Genomic DNA, 25,920 nt, shown 5'->3' on the forward strand with positions numbered 1-25,920 from the left:
ACGGGGGATGAGGACTTAATTTTATATATATATATATATATATATATATATATATATATATATATATATATATATATATATATATATATATATATATACATACATGCATTTTTTTTTCCATATATATATATATATATGCCTTAACCACGAAGACACCTCCCTGGACAACAGCTCCCTTCCAGACAAGGTTGAGGTAGGCGAGTTGTAGCGGCTTGCTGGTTTTCATTTCGAAACTTTACGCCATGCCGCCCAAAAAAAATGAGGGCTACGATGAACTCAAATCATCCATTGACTTGATACGGCAAGACCTTACCACACTCTTAGAGCAGCAAGCCACCCTGCTCCAGCTAACGTCTGAACTAACGGAGCTTAAGAAATTATCCAAGGAGAAAGATGAGAAAATCCTGTCGCTTGTACGGAGAGTAGATGCACTGGAGCAGTACTCCCAACAAGAAGACCTCATAATCACTGGTCTTAAAACAACACACCGCTCCTATGCCAGGGCAGCGGGTCCTCCGGATCCCTCGACAGATGACTCTCCAGCGGACGAACTGTCAACGCTTGAAAATCAGGTAGTACAGTTTTTCGAGAGTAAGCATATGGAACTCCAGAAAGGAAACATTGCCGCTTGTCACACACTCCCAAGAAACCGAAAACGACCAAAAGATGCTCTGAAAATTATCATTCGGTTCGTCAATAGGAAACATAAAGTGGATGTTTTGAAGCAAGGGAGGAAACTAAAAGGAACGGGTGTTTACCTAAATGAACACCTCACTACGAAGAATGCTGAGATAGCCTGGAACGCACACAAACTGAAGAAGGAAAACAAGATTCTCGCAACGTGGGTCAGAAACTGCAAAGTATGGATTAAAACAAACGGAGCAACACCAGAAGATGTCAAAACCCTCGTTGTGAGTGAACTGGAGGAACTGAAGATCTATGGCCTGGTGCAACCTAACATCTACAATGGCTGAACTCATGACCATAAACTGGTACCTATTGGACCCTCCTGACGAGAATGGTGGATTACAGCAGAGCACAACATGGCAAACAGAAACTGGCGGGGAGGACATCCAACTCAGGTAGACCGTCCCCTTATACCCTTCATGCCATCCAGTGACACTCTCAATAATGCAGGAATTTCTGTCGCACTGAATCTAGACTCTTTATTATTTAATTCATTTGACCTAGAGAATGTTACTGCTGGTATTTATGAGTCCTTCTTGAACCCAGATACTAATTACACTTCGCTAAAATCTGTTGAATTGTCATGCGAATATTTTTCTGAAGATATGTTTAACAAACTGTGCAATACTCCTCCTGGCCACTGCCAAACAAATGTATTCTCCACTGTCCACTTTAATGTACGGAGTATCTCTAAAAATCATGATGGAATGCAAACTTATTTATCAACCTTAACACATTCCTTTTCAGTAATAGCTCTTACTGAAACCTGGATGGTGGATGATACATCTAGCTACCCTCTCTCTCACTGCTCCTATACACTCATGTAGACCAAACAAGCAAGGTGGAGGAGTCTCACTGTATGTGATTGATAATTTCAATTTCTCTCCCAGAAAGGATCTAAGTGTTAATTTTGATATGACTGTAGCATAATCTGTGTTTATAGAACTTTCATCTTGCTCACTTATAAACAACAAAAATGTGATAATTGGATGTACCGTAATTTCCGGACTATAAGTCGCGGTTTTTTTCATAGTTTGGGTGGGGGGGCGACTTATACTCAGGAGCGACTTATATATGTTTTTTCTCACAAATTTTTACTTGATCATTAAGACATCACTTAAAAGTATAGTTGACCACTTCCCATGTTATTTTTAGTATAGTTGATCACTTAACATGCTTTTATATCTTTATCTTGAACATATTCAAAACATAAAAAATAGAGAAAACATCAAAGCAATTAACACTTTAAAGCACCATATCCAAGTCCACGGTCTGTTTGCTCCTCTTATATTTATTATTATTATTTATTATTATTTGTTTATTTATCATTTATTCAACACTCCTATTTATTCATTGTTTATGCCTTCTTCGTTTTTTTTCTGTTGCTTGTATGGATATGTGTACTATCTCACCGAGGGATAGTGGGAACGTAATTTCAATCTCTTTGTGTGTCTTGGTATATGAAAAAAAAAAATCGACAATAAAGCAGACTTTGTCTTTGATAAAACAACCAAATAAATAAAACAAAAAACTTCATTTAAAAAAAAAATATATTTTCAGACGAAACTGGATGAGGGCGCTTTAAATTTCACCGTTGGCCGTGACTCATCAACTGGGTGGGCTTAAGAAAAATGGCACCAAAAAGAAAGTCATATTTTGCAAGTTACAAACTTCAAGTTGTAAAATATGCAGCTGAAAACAGTCATCGAGCAGCAGAAAGAAAGTTTGGAGAACCGTGATGTACCAATGGATTACTATTTCAAGTGACGTCAGTGGCACCGCGCGGCGCGACCCACGTAAGGACGACCGGCATCATTAGCGGTGATCATTTCTAAGTGACACGGAGGACAAAGAGTTTAAAGGAATTAAGGATTTGGAGTGACATAGAAGGTTTGAAAAACTATTATGGCTTTTACGCACGCCCGGTCCTACTCTACTGAGTCGGGGAACGGCGCTCGGTCGAGTGGCTGTCCGCGAACGGTGCATGGGGCTCGGACATGGCCATTACGCACGCCCGGTCCTCTGCCATGGAGCTATCGTCTCTGGAAGTCCACGCCGCCACACGCTTGGAAGTTTGTTTTGTGGAATAAAGAGCCGTTTACCAAACCTACGTCTATCCTTGTACTTTGTTAACGCTACAATATAGTTATATACTAGATCTGTGGAATAAAGACGAGGCTGACATCAGGGCGCACGCGCGGCGATGTTGACAAAGGACGAGGAATTTGATCGATGGATTTAATGGATTTAAAGTGCACGGATGGTTTGATAATATTATTGCTTATATTATAGTTATTTGAAATATAGTTTATCTATCGTTATATGAGCCTGTGGAATATTTTGAAGTGCAAGCGCCCTCAGCCACGCGCAGCCATTGTTGACAAAGAACGATCGATGGATTTAATGAATTGGGGTGACACCGATGGTTTTATAAACATGTTATTTATGTAATGGTTGTCCTAAATCACTCTATATGTTACGTCAGGCCCGTTCTCAGCTCCTCATTTGTGTTTGTCACGTTAGCATACCTATCGTTTAGCCTGTTGCTATCGTATCGAATGATCGATGGATATAATGAATTGGAGTGACACCAATGGTTTTATAAACATGTTATTCATGTAATAGTTGTCCTTAATCACTCTATATGTTACATCAGGCCCGTTCTCAGCTCTTTGTTTGTGTTTGTCACGTTAGCATACCTATCGTTTAGCCTGTTGTTGCTATCGTTTAGCCTGTTGTTGCTCGTTCATGACTGTTTTTGGTGTGGGATTTTGTCGAATAAATTGCCCCCCAAAATGCGATTTATACTCCGGAGCGACTTATATATGTTTTTTTTCACTTTTGGGGCATTTTATGGCTGGTGCGACTTATACTCCGGAGCGACTTATAGTCCAGAAAATACGGTATATATAGACCACCAGACTCTGATAAAATCACTTTCAATTAAGCCCTCGACTCCACTCTAGAAATCATAAACAAAGAAAACTAATTGCGTGTCCTACTTGGTGACTATAATATTAATTTGCTTGAAACTAAGCAGTCACATACAGCAGACTTCCTTAATACATTATACTCCAGTAACTTTTTCCCTCTTATTAACAAACCCTCCAGGATCACAAGCTCAACGGCCACTCTCATTGACAACATTTTATTTAATTCTCTAGACTACAAAAAAACATCTGGCCTGTTGATCTGTGATGTATCTGATCATCTTCCTGTCTTCAATTTCATCCACAATGATAGTGGTCCAAAAATCAAAGGTCATACTGGTGATCAAATGAAATTCCGCAAATTTACCGAGAAAAACATGGTATCTTTTATATCTACCATCAGCTCTGTGTCATGGGATGAGGTTATCCTGTTGCAAGATGTCAACAAAGCCTATCACTCTTTTCTAACAATACTCAGAAATGCATTAGAGTGCTCATTTCCTTTAATTTCTAATCGTAAAAATAACTCCAAAGGGAAACCATGGATAACGGATGAACTAAAAAAATCTTCACGTAAAAAAAATAAACTTTATAGAAAATCTATTGCAAATCCCACCCCTATAAATATAGAAACATACAAGAAATATAAAAATAAATTTACAGTCTTACTAAGGAAAACCAAACAAACTTACTATGCTGATAAATTTACTCAAGCCTCTGGTGGAATCTTAACCATTTATCACATCGCAAAAAATCTAAAACATCTACCCCAAATGAGATGCTGGGGAAAAATGGAACCCATTCAAACCCAGTAGATATTTCTAATGGTTTCAATGATTTCTTCGTAAATGTTGGCGCTACCTTGGCATCTAGCTTCTCAACCTCTGATACAAGCCCCTGTTGCCTAATTAAAGGGCAGTTTCCTTCACTCTCCATTCTTGACCCTCCTAGTGTTGAGGAAGTTTACAGCATTGTCATGAGCTTGAAAAACTCAGCCCCTGGCCATGACGAGATCAGAAGCTTACTTATTAAGAAAATCATCCATTCAATAATAATCCCACTAACACACATTTTCTCCTTATCTTGAAAATTTGGCATTGTACCCCAAGAACTAAAAATTGCTAAAGTCATTCCTATTTTCAAAGCTGGCGAGACAAATGAATATGGTAATTTTCGGCCTATATCCATTCTTCCATGCTTCTCCAAGATTCTAGAAAAATTGGTTTATTCAAGATTGGCAAAGCACCTAGAAACAAATAATATTCTCTATAAGCATCAATATGGTTTCTGCAAAAAGTTTTCCACTGAGCATGCACTGCTTCAGCTTGTCAACCATATCTCAACAGCTCTTGACGATAAGAAATTTGCTCTTGGTGTCTTTCTAGATCTAACTAAAGCATTTGATACTGTCGACCATAAGATCCTTATCGCTAAGCTAGAGAGATATGGAGTGAACGATTCTGCCCTGAAATATGTATGTATATTTAAATGGTTGTTCTTCCAACAGATCTAAAATACTATTTGGGGTCCCGCAGGGTTCAATATTGGGTCCTCTATTATTTTTGGTGTACATAAATGATTTTTCCATGTCTTGTTCAAAATTTCTCCCTTTGTTATTTGCAGATGATACCAACCTCATTGCCACCCATGATGATTTTAATTCCCTCATTGCAAGTGTGAATGCTGAATTGTACGCTATTACAAAATGGTTCAAAACAAATAAGTTGACACTCAACATAAAAAAATGTAACTTCATGATCTTCTGCAATATAAACAAATCTTACCCCAAAGAACAGACCAAAATTTACATAAACAATAACGAAATCCATCAAGTTACTAGCACCAAATTCCTAGGAGTTATAGTAGACGAACACTTAAATTGGTCCGAACACATTGATTTGGTTTGCAAAAGATCTATGAAAATGCTAGATATTTTACGAAAAGTTTGTCCCTTGGTCCATCCTTCTGCTCATCTCACTCTGTATTATAGTTTCCTGTTTCCTTTACTCAATTACTGCAACATAATCTGGGCAGCCACATATCCAACATACCTCAACAAATTACTCATCTTACAAAAGAAGTTCCTAAAAATAATCTCTTTTTCAAATAGATATGAACCATCGTCACCACTGTTTAGAAATTATTCATTACTTCCAATTGATAAAGTAATGCTTTTGTTTATTTACTTATATATTTATTTTCTTAAACACTTGAATGACATTTGACTGCACAGCACTTTGTTTGTTCTGCACTTTGTTTGTATATATAATAGGAGTGGAGCTTCTTACAAGCCCAAGGCTTCGTCTCCCTCCTTGCACTGTTATTGCTATATTAATATGTGCTAAATAATAAACTAAACTAAACATATATATATTTATATACATACATACATACATACATACATACATACATACATATATATACGGGTGGGACCAAATGAAACACTCTTTAATTAGAAAAGACAGTATGGTTTTAACTTATATCGTTCTTTGGTTATCACCATTTGAAAATAGCATGGTTTCATTCAAATCAGCAATTTCAGACAAAATAAGGAGAAAACTAGGTTTTAGTGCAAGACGTATTTTCTGCACAACTGCGACCTTGACACTAATATTTTTTGGTTTAGTGACATCTCAAACATCTCAGCAGCCCTTCCCTTCCATAAAACCTGGACTAAAACAATGAAAATGTATTTTTGATGGCAAAAACATTTATTTAAATATTTGATAACTTGTGCAAACAGCAACATTTTCACATTTGAGGAACTAGTTAAATATTTTGGGCTATTTACAGAGATAGTTGCGTGGGAGCTCAAAATGCGTGTTTGTGTTTTAGAAGGTAAAGTCACAATGATCGTCACACACACATCTGGGTGCGGTGAAATTTGTCCTCTGCATTTAACCCATCCCCGTGTGATTTTGATCCACCCCCTGGGGGAGAGGGGAGCAGTGAGCAGCAGCGGCGCCGCGCTCGGGAATCATTTGGTGATCTAACCCCCCAATTCCCACCTTTAATGCTGAGTGCCAAGCAGGGAGGCAATGGATCCCATTCCTATAGTCTTTGGTATGACCCGGGCGGGGATTGAACCCACAACCTTCCAGTCTCAGGGTGGACACTTTACCACTAGGCCACTGAGCTGGTCACTTTTTTGCTATTTAGAAGGGATGTATTCGTGCGTCACTGTATCCCACAATATTTGTCAGATGACGGCGATTCATTCAACCTGTGGCACAAAGCACACACTACGTGTGTGACAGAGGTGGTTTGTGATGCGGACTTCCGTGTCTGTTGGGTACTCACAGCCATCCCCTTTAAATTGGCTCCATCGTTTTGTTCTACCCCTATCACGAAGAGCAATAGTTTGCCCAATTGTAAACTACTTGAAAGCCTATCGCTTCCGTTTCGCTATTTTCTCTCTTCTTCCTCCATAACTACAACTACATTCTCCGTTGTTCTCCCATGTGGGATGGGCTTACAGTCAACTGTTTATGAGCTAGCAAGAGCAACTCTGCCCTCAAGTGGTCAGAGTTAACCAATACAATACTCTATATACAGTAATCCCTCACTAATTTGCGTTGTCATTAGCCGACAATGAGCAATAAGCGCAGGGCGTGCCTCTGAGCAATGTATGGATGCCCTTGCGCTGGGCTGCCGGGGTGCATCAGCCGGTCAGCACCGCAAGCGCAGAGCAGAGCCGTGATCCACAGCCATCCATCCATACATTTTCTGTAGCGCTTTGTCCCCACGGGGGTCGCGGGCGTGTTGGAACCTATCCCAGCAGTCATCGGGCAGTAGGTGGGGAACATCCTGAACCGGTTGCCAGCCGATCGCAGGGCACACAGAGACGAACAACCATCCGCGCTCGCACTCACACAAAGGGGCAATTTGGTGTGCTCAATTGGCCAACCAAGCTTGTTTTGGGGATGTGGGAGGAAACCGGAGTGCCCGGAGAAAACCCACGCGGGCACGGGGAGAACATGCAAACTCCTCACTGGGAGGGTCAGAGGTGGAATCGAACCGGCACCCTCCTAACTGTGAGGCGGGCGTGCTAAGCAGTGCGCCACCGAGCCGCCCGCCGTGACACATTTACACTTTAAAATGTTTAAATGTTTAAAAATACAATCAAATGTTTTTCAATAAAATTATAAAAGCCTTGTGCGGATGCGCTCGCGCTGGGCCACGGCGGCACGTCAGTCGGCCAGCACAAAAGAGAGGAGCCGTGACACTTTAAAATGTTTTAAAAAGTGTTTAAAATAGAATAACGTACAGTCAAACCTCGGTTTTCGGCCACAATCCGTTCCAGAAGGCGGTTCGAGAAGTGAATCGGTCAAATTCTGAATCTATTTTTCCCATTACAAATAATGTAAACATTTTTAATTCATTCCAAGACTAAAAAAAAAAAAATGCCTTTTTTAACCATTTTTTCAATTGCGCATTTTTGTCCGATCGCGCAACTGCAGCGCATCTCGGACGCGCAACCGTAGCGCACCGCCAACCGCGCAACTGCACCGCGCTGGTCACATTATTGTGACAGAGCCGTCGCTGAAATTTAGAAAATAATTTTAAAGTCCTGATGTACTTTCCAAAATTTAAGTGGACCTCAGTGCGCTTAATTAGGTCCAATCGCGAAACCGCAGCGCACCGGGCGCTCAATGTCGCATTGCTTTAAGAGGGTCTGTGTTTTAGGATGGCTTTACTGCTCCCACTTGCTTTCTTTGGAGGCATGATTAGGGGTTAATACAATCCTCAAAGTAACGAAAATACAATAACGAATGGAGTCAGTCGGCATCCGGGCTGCGTGGTCGGGTTTTCTCGGGTCCTTTCGGCTCATCTTGCGAGGTTCGACCTCCGAATTTTGTTCGACAACCGAAGCAAAAAAAAATCTCGAATTTTTCGTTACAATTACGATTTGTTCGAGAACCGGGACGTTCGAAAACCGAGGTTTGACTGTATTTAAAAGTACAATAGAGTGCATAAAATTAAAATTATAAAACATTTGTGCGGATGCGTTCGCGCTGGGCCGTGGGGGCGCGTCAGTCGGCCAGCACACAAGAGCAGAGAGGAGCTGTGACACTTTAAAATGTTTTAAAAAGTGTTTACAATACAATAACGAATTTAAAAGTACAATAGAGTGTATAAAAATAAAATTATAAAAGTCTTGTGCGGATGCACTCACGCTGGGCCGCGGGGGTGAGTCAGTCGGCCAGCACACAAGAGCAGAGAAGAGCCAGACACGTTTACACTTCAAAAAAGGTTCATAAAAGTCTTCTGGAAATTGTAACAATATATTTACTCATATTTATTTTCTTATTTATTTATTTATTTATTTATGTATTTATTTATTTAAATCAATAAGAATGTTTCTGCAAGTCAGTTTGACTTTAAAAGATTTACAAAAGTGTTCAAAATTACGAAAAGTGTTTAAAAAAACAATCAAGTGTATAAAACTACAATATAGGTTCATAAACCACAATTCAAAGGAAAGTGAAGAGTGCGACAGTGTGCAATCTTTCAGATGTAAAAAATGTGACACATTTTATCTCATTACAAAATACTTTTTCCAGCATATTAAACCCAACTTGAAAAAACATGAAACCGTAGAATGTGCTTTTAACGTCTGTGATTTCAAGACAAAAATATCTGGGACTTATGCAACACACAGAAGTAGAAAGTCCAATTCATGGAAAGACTTCAAGATTGATGTGATGTGTGTGTGCTAAGCATCCTGTTGCTACTGAGAATACTGAGAATTTCATGTTGGAATTGCATGGTCATATGGATAGTTCTGTATTGGCCTGAATATAAGACAGTGTTTTTTACATTGAAATAAGACTGAAAAAGTGGGGGTTGTCTTACATTCGGGGTCTAGACATTATACCCATTCACAACGCTAGATGGCGCCAGATATCTGTAAAGTGAATGCTGAACTTAACTCCCCAGGCCAAAGCGAACCCCTGTCACGAAGAATAAAAATAAAAATAGCGGTAGCACAAAGAAGAAAAATAAAAAATAGCGGTAAGAAGAAAATAAGAAAAGAGATAACAAAAAATGTTGAAACTGTTAGAAAGGTTCCTATGTTGATGGTAAAATGTTGGACAGTTACGTCACCGCGCCTCAAGTCTCACGTGAGTTCCCTCAGCTGATCGCCGTTGTTGGAGCTTGTGCGCAGCGGCAAGTTAAAAGTTGCTGGTACCGACTGAGTGTGTTGCTGTGCTCGTGTGCGTCTTTGACACAAAGTGAATATATACATTTCATTGTTACTACTGTCTACTGTTGTGCCATTGTGTGTCTGATCGCGGTTTGTTTCGTGTGTGTGCGCCGTTTGATTGATAGCTTCGGCGCGCTCCTTTAAGTTTTCCTCGCATCGTATGAGTAGCTGTTACACAGCGCCATGTCTCGATGTTGTCTCGATGACTTCTGTTTGGTGTGTTGCCAAGAGTATTTCATTTATGGTTATTTAGTATAGTGGAAACGTGACGTCCAGTCAGTTATGTGATGTGTGCCGTCGTGTTGTGTGACGTCAGAAGTTGAGCGTTAACTTACGTGCTGTATTTCTGTCTGTTGCAGAACCACACACACCCCACACCAGTGACGTCCAGTAAGGTTCATGACTGGGGAGGCATTGAAGTCACCCCCCCGGTAAAATTTGTTCGGCACCTAACCGTGTCACAAAAAAGGTTGGGGTACGCTGCTCTAGTGTGGCTCATTCATTATTTCATTTGAACTATTTTAATTAAAATCTCATATCAGCAGTCTTCACACATAAATACACTCAATAAAGCACATGGAATCAAAAACTTGTTTTCGATCGTGCGCACCACTCTGTTTGAAAAGTCATGCTCCTAAGTCCCGTTGTCCGAATCAAACCTTTTAACTCCGGAGTTGCTCTTCCTTTACTGATGACCTCTTGCTTCGACCGAAAATCCATCGTTGAGAATCGTTTGGATATGTAATCCCCCATCGTAAAAGGAAATGTAAAAACGGAATAAATAAATAAATAAATAAATAAATAAATAAATAAATAAATAAATAATGTAAAACGAAGCAAATGGACGACTGCTCCTCAGTTGTTCACTGTAAATTTGAACTGGAGATCTCTTATTCTACAGGTAGGCACATGAAGCATCCCGGGATCTCGAGCACCCCCCGCCATAAGGCTGGACAACCTTTTTTCATAGCCTCCGTAAGGTCTCTTTTCAAAGCCGTTTTGTTCATCTGAAGAAACACAACGCTACAGACAGATAACAAAAACCACAAGATATTATATACACCAGCTTAACTACGGAAATTAGTTCATATAGCCACAGCGTTTGAACACTTAAACAGTGACATAAAGACAGAGAGCAGTTCTGTCTAACTGCATAGCCTGTCAACATAGGCAGCCGTGTGATTACGCAATCCTCAAAATGATACAAAATGATTAAAATTAAAAGGAAAATGACTTTATAATAAAAACAATTGAATTTGTTTTTCCCCTTTTCATGATGGCAGGGGAGGCGTGGCCTCCCTTGCCTCCTCTCACCGCACGTCCCTGCCCCACACACACACACACACACACACACACACACACACACACACACACACACACACACACACACACACACACACACACACACACACACACACACACACACACACACACACACACACACACACACACAAATAACCACACACACAAGAATCACATTCATACACCCAAAGACTCACCTATGTACACTACAGACACCTGCTCTCACATCCTTACGACCAAACGTGTGCCTATACTCTTTTGCTAGTTTGCCTGTATGCCCCTATGAGCCACAGTGCCTGTTACTTTTTTGCCAATAATTCAGCAAAGCAATCAAAACTTAACCACGTCTTCCCTCCTGTGTTCTAACCGACACCCGGGGGCGAAACGAGCATAACCTTCTGAGCCAACCCCCCAGTCCTCAGGCTCCCCAACAGAAACGTAGCGACAATCTAGAGAAAAGTGGGTCGAAGACCGGCCAGGTTAACAGGCTGCTGAGGAGAAGTTATGATGCAAACTTCAAGATGATGGTGATAAATGAGGCAGAATCTTCAAACAATTGCAAAGCGGCTGTGAAATATGGTGTCACAGAGTGTAATGTACGGAGATGGAGAGCTCAAAAAGATTGCCTAAAAAATGCTCACAATCAGAGAAAAGCTTTCCATGGTCCTCGGAGCGGCCGCTTTCAAGAGCTCAACAGGATCATTTGTTTAAGATGTACTGTAATTATTTTCTGTATAAAAATTAAATTTGGTGTTCAAAAAGTCTTTTTTCAAATTTGACTGTTGAAAAAGAGGGGTTCGTCTTATAATCAGCGTCGTCTTATATTCGGGCTAATACAGTACCTTAGATTTGGGTTGTAGAAGGTATACTTCAGGTGAAATAGTAAAACATTTTGTTCTTTCTTGTAAAAATTGGAAAGCATCTACAATGTCTCTAGCAGATCTGTTGATGACTTTGTGGAACAGTTTCAGTTTATGTGCACATCATCCACTGAGTATATTCCAAAATTAGTGAGTGATATTTTTACAAACCGGATTCGGTTGAAGTTCGGAAATTGTGTAAAATGTAAATAAAAACAAAATACAACGATTTGAAAATCCTTCTCAACCCATATTCAATTGAATACACTAAAAAGACAATATATTTAATGTTCAAACTGATAAACTTAATTGTTTTTTGTCAACTAATAATTAACTAAGAATTTCATGGCTGTAACACGTCCAGCAGAAGTTGGGAAAGGTGGCAACAAATACTGAGAAAGCTGAGAAAAGCTCATCAAACACCTATTTGGAACATCCCACATGTGATCAGGGTAATTGGGAACAGGTGGGTACCAATGATTGGGTATAAAAGGAGCCTCCCCAAACATGCTCAGTCATTCACAAGCAAGGATGGGGCCAGGTTCACCACTTTGTCCACAACTGCTTGAGAAAATAGTTGAACAGTTTAAGAACAACATTTCTCAAAGCAAAATTGCAAGGAATTTAGGGATTTCAACATCTACAGTCCATAATGTCATCAAAAGGTTCAGAGAATCTGGTGAAATCACTGCACTTAAGCGCCACGGCCGGAAACCAAGACTCAATGACCGTGACATTCGATCCCTCTGACGATCCCTTCACACGCTACATACAATAATCACACACACAATAAAAGGGACCACAATAATAACCACACACAATAATCACAATAAACTGACATGAGTGCTAAAGGATATCACCAAATGGGCTCAGGAAAACTTCAGAAAACCACTGTCAGTAAATACAGTTCGTCACTACATCAGTAAGTGCAGGTTAAAACTCCACCATGCAAAGCAAAAGTTTATGAACAACATCCAGACACGCCGCTGGGTTCTCTGGGCCCGAGCTCATGTAAAATGGACTGATGCACAATGGAAAACTGTTCTGTGGGCTGATGAATCCACTTTTCAAATTGTTTTTGGAAACACTGGACATCGTGTCCTCGGGACCAAAGGAACATCCGGACTGTTATCAACGCAAAGTTCAAAAGCCAGCATCTGCGATGGTATGGGGGTACATTAGTTCCCATGGCATGGGTGACTTATATTTCTGTGAAGGCAACATAAATGCTGACAGTACATACAGATTTTGTAGCAACATATGCTGCCATCCAAGCGACATCTTTTTCATGGACGCCGCTGCTTATTTCAGGAAGATAATGCCAAGCCACATTCTGCACGTGTTACAACAGCGTGGCTTCGAAGTAAAAGAGTCCAGGTTCTCCCCTGGCCCACTTGCAGTCCAGACCTGTCTCCCATTGAAAATGTGTGGCACATTATGAAGCGTAAATAACAACGGGGAAGACCCCAGATGGTTGAACAACTGAAGCGGTTCATCAAGCAAGAATGGGAAAGAATTCCACATGAGAAGCTAAGAGAATTAGTCTCCTCTCTTCCAAAACGTTTATTGAGTGTTATTAAAAGGAAAGGTGATGTAACGAAGTGGTAAACATGCCCTTTCCCAACTTCTACTACACGTGTTGCAGCCATGAAATTCTAAGTTAATTATTATTTGAAAAATAAAAAAAAGTTTATGAGTTTGGCTTTGTATTGTGATGGTGTCAATTGAATATAGATTGAAAAGGATTTTCAAATCATTGTATTTTGTTTTTATTTACATTTTACACAATTTTCCAACTTCAACCGAACCCGGTTTGTACAAAGAATAACTGTGCTAATGATGAAGCTATTGTCAGTGAGTCAGTAGACAAACTGCCACTCCAATCTTTTTACTGCAGCTTTGGGTACTACCCAGTGTTCCCTCTAAGCTGCGCAGCTACGCAATTGCGCAGCTGTTCAATTGCGCACTGGTCGCACAGTCTCTGCGGACAAGAAACTCCATGCTGCACGCAAAATAAAATTTTGCATAAACTGACCGATTAATATCCAATGTTAGTCATAATCTAATCTAATTAAGTGGACGAATGATTTTCTTTCCGTGTTTTTTTGTAGTGTAAATCAGTAATTGATAGGTGTCTAGCCAATGATATGATATGGTTCACGTACGCTACATAGCCAATCATAGGCTTGACAGTGCCTGAACATGTGTCCTGCCCATCCGTGCCGTGCAGGTTCGCTAGCGAACGACAGTGTCTAGCAATGCAAATGCTAAATTAGCTAATCATGGCGAAACGAATGAGCAGCGACACATCCATTCGCCAAGCCAAAATTTATAAGAGATGTGGCAGTTCTTTTAAGATTGAATGGCTGTCGGAGTGTGTGCAAGTACAAGAGGAAACGATGAAACTGGCTGAGATTTTCTTTTTCGAATGAGAAAGGTCTCCTCTGCACAACATGCAGTGAAGCCAAAGTGGCGAACGAGTTTACGGACAGTAAAATATGGAAGGAATGGAAGTTGGACTACCTCAAGCGTCACATTCAGCAGAAATGTCATTTGAAAGCTGTTAGAATTGAACAAGGACTCAAGATGGGACAGGGGATCAGTACATTATTACGAGAGAGCACAAAAGACCGACAGAAAATGAATGAGCTGTCACACAAAACAAAATCCGACCCCGAGGATCTTAAAGTTCTCATTGCCAATATATTAATTCATTAATCATATTAATTAAATTAATGAATCTGGTGTTGCACACAGTGGTCCACAGTGTGCACAGGGAGCTTGTGTGTTTGCACAGACACTTGAAAAATTAGAGGGAACACTGGTACCGCCGGTCCCTTTTCTTCTAAATTTAAGAGAGCAAAGTATTATAAGCACAACTTCAGTGTAATTGAGCCAGTAGAGTATATTTTGGATCCAGAGGAGAATTGCAGCTTTCAGTACATGTCTGTTCTTTTAGCTATTGTTGAAAAAGGAAGACATTGTAAACAGTTTATGGACTAAACATTGAGACTACTCACAGTTGGCATTTTTCCGTGATGGTAAATATTTCAAGCTAAATGAATTACATGCTAATGAGGAGTTTAGAATTTCACTTATACTGTATGTAGATTATTTTGAATTCTGCAATCCTCTTGGAATGTCACGGAAGAAATTCATAGCAGTTTACTGGGTACTAGCCAATGCACCACCTGAACTGAGATCACAGTTAACATCCATGTATTTAGCTCTTCTTTGTAAAGCAAAGAATATAAAAAAAAATGTGGCTATGAAACTGTTCTTGATCCTCTTTTGAAGGATCTCACAACATTTTTGCCTCAGGTTGGAAAAAATATTAGAGGTATTGTTTTTTGCGTTTCAGCAGACAATCTTAGGGGACATTCTTTAAGTGGACTTGTAGAAGACCTTTGTGGACATTATATCTGTAGGTTTTGTGTTGGCGACCCTTCTGACTATCAGCAAAAATATGTACATTCAGGAGATTTTCCATCAAGAACAAAAGAGATCTAGGATTTTGATGTTCAGTCGGGAAAGAGAAATCCTGCTCTGGTACACTGTTGTGGTGTGAAGAAACTTTGTCCCTTCACTGTGAAATTAAGTCATTTCCATTTTGTTTTCATTTACTTTGGAACTGGCACTAAGTCTTAATGTGTTCATCCGCAAGAAGTACTTGACAGAGCTTAACAAGTCCATCACTCAATTTCCGTACAAATTTACTGATAAAACTATCCCAGCAAATTTTGCCTCTCGTAAAAGCATCGGTGGGAACACCAGTGAAAACTCAACATTGTTAAAAATACTATCACTCATCATTATTACCGTAATTGCCGGACTATAAGCCGCGACTTTTTTCCAAAATTTTGGACCCTGCGGCTTATAGTCAGGTGCGGCTTATATAAGATTTTTTTCGTGATTTTTGTGATGACTTGATCACTTTTACTCTTAACACTATTATATACAGTAAAAGCTACAAAACAAACTGACAAATAACTCGTTTTCAAATCAGACGAGTAAAAACTGGTCAAATATTTCTAAAAAAAGCTATTATTAAAAGTGAAGACAATTTGCAATTCTAGTAATGACACACGAATTTGATGCACAATTTGTCTTCGCGGGCCACATAGAATGATGTGGTGGGCCGTATCTGGCCCCCGGGCCTTGAGTTTGACACCTGTGCTCTAAACCCTTTCTCTTACTCTGCCATATCACTCAGAGATTACACAAAGCAGTGGCGCTGTTTGGACAATCTGCATTGTAATTGTTCTAAGTTCATCTTGTTTTTCCTTTTTTTAATCACTTCACTGGTTTCTTTTAAATCGAACAAGTTGTTTGATAATAACTTGTTTGATATAAAAGAAACCAGTGAAGTAATCTGCATTGTATTAAAACCCAATCAATCAGCATTTAAATTCAATTCTTCTGACATTTTGCTCACCAAAAACAGGTTGTAATGAATGTGAACTTTTAATGCATTTTATTCAGAAGGTTACTTTGAACCTTAAACGGCGGCGCGGCGTACTTATGGATTTTTACGGCCTCCGGCCTCCAGGAGGCGCTCTAGCAAGAAGCAAGAACGAGACAGGCGAAGAAGAGATAATGCACCGAAGAAGACGCGCTAGTTTTTGTTTACATTTCGCGCATCACGCGATCAAGACGGACGTTACTGAAAGGAAGCCTTTATACACAAACCGTCATCATGGGGGACAAAATAAATGCATATGATGCAGCTTTTAAGCCAAAGGCAGTCGATGTTGATGACATTATCTTGTGTCTACTCTGGAGCGTACTTATGGATTTTTACGGCCTCCGCTCTCCAGGGGGCGCGCTAGCAGGAAGCAAGAGTGAGACAGACGAAGAAGAGATAATGCGCCGAAGAAGACGTGATCGTCTCGCGCATCACGCACACACCCACGTTAACACAAAGACAGGAAGCTTTTATACATAAACCGTCATTATGGGGGATAAAATAAATGAATATGATGCCGCTTTTAAGCTATACGTGTCGCTCGCTAGTTTAATATAATGTAGCACTTCGCGCATGAATAAGATTAGCATGAACAGAACCTCTTCACACTCGAAGAAATGCATAAAACCGACGACGAAAGAGACTGAGAAAGTGTGAGGCGAAGGATATCTAACGCCATTCCAATCGGACACTGGTATGTTTTTTTTAACCAGCCCTGTTCGTGCTGTGCTACCGTGTTGCTGCTGTGTAACCGCCGCCATTACCGCCGCGTCTCAGTGACTTTGCTGTGTTAATTCCGTGTTGTTGTGGTATTACTGCCGCGTCGCAGGCAGTGTTTGGAAAGAAATGTTAAGGTATGTTATTAAAGCTTTAAAAAAAACTTTCTGTGTCCAGTCTTTCTTTGCTAATAACTCGCGTGCACACTTCCGCGTTGCTGCGGTACTACTGCTGCGTCACAGGCAATGTTTAGAAAGACATGTTCAAGTATGTTATTAAAACGTTAAAAAGGCTTTCTATGTACTGTCTTTCTTTGTAAAAAACTCGTGTGCAAGTGCGGCTTATAGTCCGGTGCGGCTTATGTAAGAAAAAAAATGAAATATCCCTGAATTTTAGCTAGTGCGGCTTATAATCCGGTGCGGCTTATAGTCCGGCAATTACGGTAACTATCCCACTGAATGAAACAGCATGGCACATTCTCATGATTTTTAATGATATAACTGAGCTTGTTCATACTGAGGAAAGTATTTGCTACCTTGACATGCTAATATCAGAACACTGTCACAGGCTGTTGGAAGTTTTCCCAGATCAGAAATTGACTCCAAAGCACCATATTTTTGGAGCATTATCTTGATTTGATAAGAAGGTTTGGTTCTTTGATTAATTAGCCTCTGGACTATACAATTTGAGGCAAAACATAGCTTTTCGAACAAGTTGTTAGACACACAAAAAACTTCAGAAATGTATTTGTCATTTTCCTCTAAGCACCAAATGATGCTAGCATACAGTTCACAAGAAAATGCTTTGAAACTTGCGGTGTGTCACAAAAATATCACCTCTTCCATTAGACATACTTGATAAAGGAATACAGCAGTCTTTCAAGGCAGTTTATCCAACACATGTGAATTTGATGGTTTTGCCTTATGGGTCAACTGGTGGTTTACTTGATTTTGTTATGATTTCCCAGATTGTTATTGTAGAAGGCACTAAGATCCAAAATGGCGGCGTGCACAGACGCTGCGGCTCACGGCTCTCCCCTTCAGTGTTTGTTTTTACGTTTTCTGTGTGTTTAATTGGGGACTTTTTGCATTTTTGCTTCGGCGGTACACCACTACAGCCGACAAGACCTCGTAGACATTGGCTACCGACACAAGACTGCCGTTTCGAGGGAATTTCAATACAGCCACAACATCCCGGACAAACTAGCAAGACCGCCAGACTACCCGTGGATTGTTGTCGGGTCTGGAAAGCGGCGCAGGCGGAGGAGGGAGAGGAAGCAGAAGCAAGGCCGTAGGTCCAACCTCCTGCTAAGGCTAAAGAACCGACCGCACAAGCCACCCCTCCCGAGCCTGTATCTCACCAACGCCAGATCCCTCACCAACAAGACGGGAGATCTGGAACTACAGCTTGCGGGAAATTGCTACATTCGTGACTGCTGCGCCCCCATCATCATGGAGACCTGGCTGAAGCCGAAGATCCCCGATGTTAGCGTGCAGCTAGCAGGACGTTCTCTCCACCGCTGGGATCGGACTGAGGACTCCGGCGAAAGTAGAGGTGGGGGGTTCTGTAGCTACGTACATAAGGACTGGTGCAACAACAGCAGCATCATAGTGAAGCACTGGTCCACCAACATTGAGTAGATTTCTGTTAGATGCCGGCCTTATTTTCTACCGAGAGAGATAACAGTTGTGGTCATCACCACTGTTTACATCCTGCCAGATGCTAACGCTAGCGCGACACTCTCTCTCTTGCTGAACACCATCAATGAACAGCAGCGGGCCCACCCCGATGGTGTTCACATAATAGCGGGAGACTTTAATAAGACCAATCTGAAGACTGTACTCCCACAGTTTCACCAGCACGTGAAGTGCCCAACAAGAGGGGAAAGGACTTTGGACAACGTGTACTCAGACATCAAGCACGGGTACAGAGCCCTGCCCCTCTCACATTTCTGACAGTCAGACCATCTCTCCCTGCTACTCATCCCCGCATACACCCCCCTCAGATGCAGATCCAGGCCCACCACAAGGACTGTAACAACTTGGCCTGGAAATGCACTCAGCCAACTCCAGGATTGCCTCCAAGACACCAACTGGGGCTTATTTCACCATCAAGACCTGGCAATGTTCACAGGGACGGTTCTGGACTACATCAATATGGGGACTGTATCCGTGGACAAAACCATCTGTATCTTTCCCAACCAGAAACCCTGGTCCAGCCAGGTCCACACTCCACAGGGCCCGCGACTCTGCCTTCAGGTCAGGCAACAGAGCCCTTTACAACTCAACTCAGGCTGACCTGAAGAAAGGGATTAAAAAAGCCAAAGCGGACTACATGAGGAAGATGGAGTCCAACCTCGCCAGGAACAGACCACGAGCCGTAATATTAACTCCGTAACTGTGACTGCGCTATCTGAGTTACTGCCGCTGGCAACTGCCATATTTCCTGCATAAATCGGCTCTATTGATAATGTTACAAATGAATTCAATGCGACAATGCCATCGACTCTGTAGCGCCACTACGTCTGAAAACTCGTCATAGAAAGCCTACTCCATGGTTCACAGATGAAACACGTACGCTTAAGCAATTACATTCAAACCTCGGTTTTCGACCACAATCCGTTCCAGAAGGCGGTTCGAGAAATGAATCGGTCGAATTTCGAATATATTTTTCCCATTAAAAATAATGGAAAAAAATGTAATCTGTTAAAGACTTAAAAAAAAAAACCTCCTTTTCTAAGCATTTTTTCATTTGAGCATTTTTGTCGGACACGCAACCGTAGCGTGCCGCCGACCGCGCAACTGCATCGCGCTGGTTGCATTATTGTGACAGAGACGGCTCTGTCACAAATAGAAAATATTTTTTAAGTCCCGATGTACTTTCCAAAATTTAAGTGGACCTCAGTGCGCAGGGAGCTTAATTTGGTCCGATTGTGCAACCGCAACGTCCCGGGCGCTCAATGTCGCATTGCTTTTAGAGCGTCTTTGAGTTTTAGAATGGCTTTACTGCTCCCACTTGCTTTCTTTGGAGGCATGATTAGGGTTTAATACAATCCTCAAAGTAACGAAAATACAATAACGAACGGAATCAGTCGGTATCCGGGCCGCGCGGTCGGGTTTTCTCGGGTCCTTTCGGCTCATCTCGCAAGGTTCGACCTCCGAATTTTGTTCGACAACCGAAGCAAAAAAATCTCGAATTTTTCTTTCGAATTCCAATTTGTTCGAGAACTGGGACGTTCGAAAACCGAGGTTTGACTGTATGTAGAAAGCATGAGCGCAAATGGCGTTTAACCAAACTTGACATTTTCCATCAGGCATGGCATGACAGCCTCCTGAAATACAAAGATGTGCTTATTTTAGCAAAAATTAATTATTTCTCGCAAATTAATCTCAATAAAAACAATCCGAAATACTTATTCAGTACGGTAGCAAAGCTAACACTAAACCCTAACTAACCCTAAATACTTATTTGATACAGTGGCCAAGCTAACACTACGCCAGCCGACCTCCGATAGCTCCTTCCACTCAGCCGACAAGTTTATGAAATTTTTCTCTCGAAAGATTGAATCCATTAGGGATGAGATCAAGATGACTGTTCCAATCGCTCAGTCGAGACGGCCGCTGATGGCCGCTGACGGCCGCTGATGATCATGCAATAACCCTCTCAAATTTTAAACGCGTGTCCCTTGACAAATTTACAAAATTGGTTAGTGCGGCTAAACAAAAATGTTTACTCGACCCGCTTCCAGCCAAACTACTTTAAGAATTATTTCAAATTTTAGGACCATCCATCTTAAATATAATTAATCTGCCTGTCTCCTCTCGTATAGTCCCAACAGCCTTTAAAACCACTATCATTAAACCGCTACTTAAGTGACCAAATATCAACCCGGACTGTCTCAGTAATTATAGGCCGGTTTCAAATCTCCCATTCATAGCAAAACTTCTTGAAAAAGTAGTAGCGCAGCAGCTGATTGATTGCATGGTCGCCAATAATCGATTTGAATCTTCTCAGTCTGGTTTTAGAGATAATCATTCCACCGAGACAGCCCTTGCTAAAGTGACTAATGATCTCCTCATAGCTATGGATTCAAACACGTTATGGTCTTATTATTACTCGATCTTAGTGCAGCCTTTGACACTGTATTCCTATCTATCAGACAGGACTCACCGAGTGGTCCATGGCAATGCGACCTCTGAGCTCTATAACGTTACGTGTGGTGTCCCACAGGGATCGGTACTCGGACCAATTCTATTTAATATTTATATGATTCCGCTTGGGGACATAATATGTAAATATAACATTAGTTTTCAATGTTACGCGGATGACACTCAATTATATATGCCGTTATTAATGACAAATCCGCGGTACTGTCGTAATCTTGAGGCGTGCCTTGCGGAGATCAAACAATGGATCTCTCTCAATTTCCTTTGTCTAAACCCAGATAAAACTGAGATGTTGATAATTGGTCCAGCTCATTATCACCACTTATTTAAGGAAACCACTATAACTATGGATAACTGTACTATCACTCAGAACGATACTGTAACTAATCTCGTGGTAATATTTAACCAAACGCTCTCCTTTCAAAAGCACATTGAGAACACAACTAGAATTGCGTTTTTTCACCCCAGTAATATTGATAAGATTCGTCCGATTCTTTCGACCGGTGATGCGAAAACTATTATACATGCGTTTATTACGTCGCACCTGGACTACTGTAACCCATTATTCTCTTGTCTTCCTAAGTCTACAGTTAGTACAAAATGGTGCTGCAAGGCTGCTATCACGGACTAGAAAATTTGATCACATTACCCCAATATTATATTACAATGGCTCCCGGTCCATTTAAGATGTGACTTCAAGGTTCTTCTATTAATCCAGTGTTTCCCAACCACTGTGCCGCGGCACACTGGTGTGCCATGAGAGATGTTCAGCTGTGCCGTGGGATTGTCCAATATTAATTACGGAGCGCATTGTAAACAGGATCGCCAAACCACTGGTCAGTTCGCGCAAGGCCTAGTCAGCCACTTGTTCATCGTGCATGCGTGGAGAATGGGAGAATCTTGAGATTTCATGTTGTCGGTCTGATTGTATTCCATCGGCACATATTCAGTTTATGTGTGTGTTGCTGTGTGCTTTTGCTAACAGTGACAGACAGACACCATGACGGATGTGGTGCGTTTGTGATGCGATGGAAATCAGAGTATGCAGTTCAACCAGAGAACCTGGATTGTTAATTTTTCCCCAACATAAAATATACAGTCAAGTCGAGACACCTCGACTGTGATAGCCACTCAGCTGCTGTCAGAACAGCAGAGCGTCTTTAGAAATGACATTGTTCTTATTGTCGTAATATTTATAGCGCTAGTCAACAACAGTAAACAAAGTCATGTTGATTCTTTTGGATTTTAATCACAATCACTTTCAATAGTTTATTCCTTACACTGTCTAATTTTTTTTTTTAAAAACTCACTTTTATTTAAAAAAAGAAATACAATTAAAATAATATTTTGTATTTATATTTATTCAATTATTCGACTCTTCATACATGTATAGAAATAGGACTTTACGTCTTTAGTTGTAATATAACTGATAATAATATGGAAGCTGATGTAACACTTAACAGTTGGTGGTGTGCCTTGAGATTTTTTCCAATGAAAACGTGTGCCGTGAATGAATAAAGGTTGGGAAACACTGTATTAACCTAAACATCATTGCATGGCTTCGCACCTTCGTATCTCGTCGACCTAGTTGTTCCTTACGTTCCGTCCCATAACCTCCGCTCGCAAAACGCTAGTATTTTAGTGACCCCGAGGGCCAAAAAGATGTCTGCAGGGTCTAGAGCAGGGGTGGCCAACCCCCGGCTCGCAAGCTGCATGCAGCTCCTTGCCTGGTTTCATGCGACTCCTTCACGTTCATATCAACATTTGTTTTTTTTTTTTTGTACGTGCTCGCTTCGCTTCAGTTCAATATGGTATTTTCGTCAAACGCTGTGTGTACGCTTCGGTTGAGTTTAATATAGTATTTTCATCAAACGCGCATGAGGTGAAATCCCGCAAGGGAGGAGGGGCAAACCCATTCAAGTTAACAATTAGTCAATTTCGCTCTCAAAATGGCAGGGAAAAAATGCACACCTAAACGTGGCCCATTTAAAACCGAGAAGCCGTGTGCTTATGTGTCTGATGTGGCTCTGTGCGGTAACACAGTAACAAATGCGGCTTAGTCTCTGACTGGTTGGCCACCCGTAGTCTAGAGCATTTTCTATTCGGGCTCCAGAGCTTTGGAATCCCCTAGCAATGGATATTAGAACTGCTACCTCATTAGAAACATTTAAGACACGTTTAAAGACACATTTTAATGATATAGCCTTTAATTAACCTGCAGTCTCTGATTGGGCTGGAGTATGTGAAAAAATCTATAAGCTAAATGGAGAAGTTACCGTACTTTTCGGACTAAAAGTCGCTCCGGAATATAGGTCGCATTAGCCATAAAATGCCCAATAATGTGAAAAAAGACATATATAGGTCACTCTGGAGTACAGGTCGCATTTTGGGGGAAATTTATTCGACAAAATCCAACACCAAGAACAGACATGAACGAGCAACAACAGGCTAAACGATAGGTATGTTAACGTGACATAAACACAAACGAAGAGCTGAGAACGGGCCTAACGTAATATTCAGAGTTATTCAAATAACTATCACATAAATAGCATGTTTATAAAACCATCTGTGTCACTCCAATTCATTAAATCCATCGATCGTCCTTTATGGAAACGATGCCGCGTATGCGCCGCGCCGCTGACGTCTAAATATTCTAAATATTCCACAGACCCATATAAAAATATCTAAAGTATATATCAAATAACTATCACATATGCAACAATATTATCAAACCATCTGTGTCACTCCAAATCATTAAATCCATCGATCAAATTCCTCGTCCTTTGTCAACAACGCCGCGCATGCGCCCTGACGTCAGCCTCGTCGTTATTCCACAGATCTAGTATATAACTAGTATATTGTAGCGTTAACAAAGTACAAGGAAAGACGTGGGTTTGGTAAACGGCTCTTTATTTAACAAAAGAAGAGTTCAACGAGCAAACAAGTACTGAACTGTAACGATAAAAATATATACAAGCTGCTATACGAAATGAAATATATCAAATAACGATAACATAAATAGTTCACCACCACACGGCCCCAAGCACCGGCGTGTGTGGCGGCGTGGACTTCCATCCCCGGAGGTGGCACTTCCAGCCACGGAGGTGGAAGAGAGCTCCATAGAATAGGACCAGGCCTGCGTAAAAGCCATGTCCGAGCCCCATCCACCGTCCCCGGACAGCCACCCGGCCGAGCGCCGGCCTACGACTTCCATCCACGGAGGTGAAAGAGAGCTCCGTAGAGTATGACCGGGCGTGCGTAAAAGCCATGTCCGAGCCCCATCCACCGTCCCTGGACAGCCACCCGGCCGAGCGCCGGCCCCCGACTTCAATCCACGGAGGTGAAAGAAAGCTCCATAGAGTAGGACCGGGCGTCCGTAAAAGCCATAATAGTTTTTCAAACCTTCTGTATCACTCCAAATCATTAAATCCTTCAAACTCTTCGTCCTCCGTGTCACTTACAAAGCCGCTAATGATGCCGGTAGAACGTGGCGCCCTTCGTCATCCCGTGATCGAATCTTTGTCCTTTATGTAAACAACCGCCGCGCCGCGCCACTGACGTCACTTGAAATTCAAATTACAGTAATCCCTTGCTACATCGCGGTTCGTTTATCGCAGTTTAACTGTTTTTTCTTCTTTTTTTTTTTTGAATTTTGAAAATTTGTGAAAAAATTCACATGTAAATCGCTCTTCAGTATAAGTCGCCCCCCCACCCAAACTATGAAAAAAAAAACGCGACTGATAGTCCCAAAATTACTGTACTAGTACTGGGTTGCATTAGATAGGTGTATCTAATAAAGTGGCTGGTGACAAAAGATACACGAGATGAGTCACCAGTTCTTTTTTTTTTCTCTTTTCTCATCTCTGTGTTTCACGTTAGTGCAGAATTTCAGAGAGTCACCACACTGAATCTTGAGCCAAAATTCATGGTAAATGTAGGACACCTATACACCTACACTGCTGTCCTTGTTTCAAGCAAAGAAAGGTGCTGCAGGGGAGAGACATCGGGCATGAATTTTCTACTTCAGGTATTAACATTTATCCTCCACCAATTTAATTCATACTTTACCTGCAAGAATAAAAACTCCAACTATTTCATTCACATTTTTCTCCTGTCAATAATTACAGTTATATCCAAATCAGATATCTTTATCTTTCCTATGACACTCCCTCATTCCTCATCCTATCCTCCAGTCTTCCTTAACAGTTCCTGCTGTTAGGGTTTTCCAGGTTATCTTTATCATAGGATTATGTTGGAATGCAACAGGTAATAAATACCTTACCTTGTCGTCCTTATCACAAGATCGTAAAACATCCCCTGAGATGTTTAGACTAGAGGACAAGGGCTTTCTATTCAGCCCACTCATACCCCCACTCTGTTTCTCTTAATAAATATTCTCTTGCAGGAAGGAGAGTCCAGAGCTCTATTCGAACATCGCTGCACGCACAGCGACGAATGGACTCTCCACCTGCAGGTGTCCAAAAGGACTTACTTGTCTCCCGTGTGGTTCTTGCAAAATAAGTTGGAGTGAACAAATCTCTAACACCTGCTTTTTTCCTTAGTTTTCTGTCTCTCAATCTCTCAC

At 41.1% G+C, this 25,920-nt stretch overlaps 1 protein-coding gene and 1 long non-coding RNA gene across 3 annotated transcripts in view; one reads left to right on the plus strand and one right to left on the minus strand.

Annotated features, from left to right (window-relative positions):
- Window positions 1-25,920, minus strand: part of tmem231 (transmembrane protein 231) — a 70,977-nt gene that overhangs the window by 21,096 nt on the left and 23,961 nt on the right. The gene's annotated exons all lie outside the window — the stretch shown is intronic.
- On the plus strand, window positions 43-11,298 carry LOC148395936 (uncharacterized). Its single transcript, XR_015859261.1, has 2 exons — window positions 43-2,483; window positions 10,185-11,298. It is a non-coding gene; the product is annotated as an uncharacterized LOC148395936 (long non-coding RNA).

Source organism: Syngnathus floridae, chromosome 6 (assembly GCF_059516105.1).
Source record: "Syngnathus floridae isolate MCC-2025c chromosome 6, RoL_Sflo_1.0, whole genome shotgun sequence".
NCBI lineage: Eukaryota > Metazoa > Chordata > Actinopteri > Syngnathiformes > Syngnathidae > Syngnathus > Syngnathus floridae.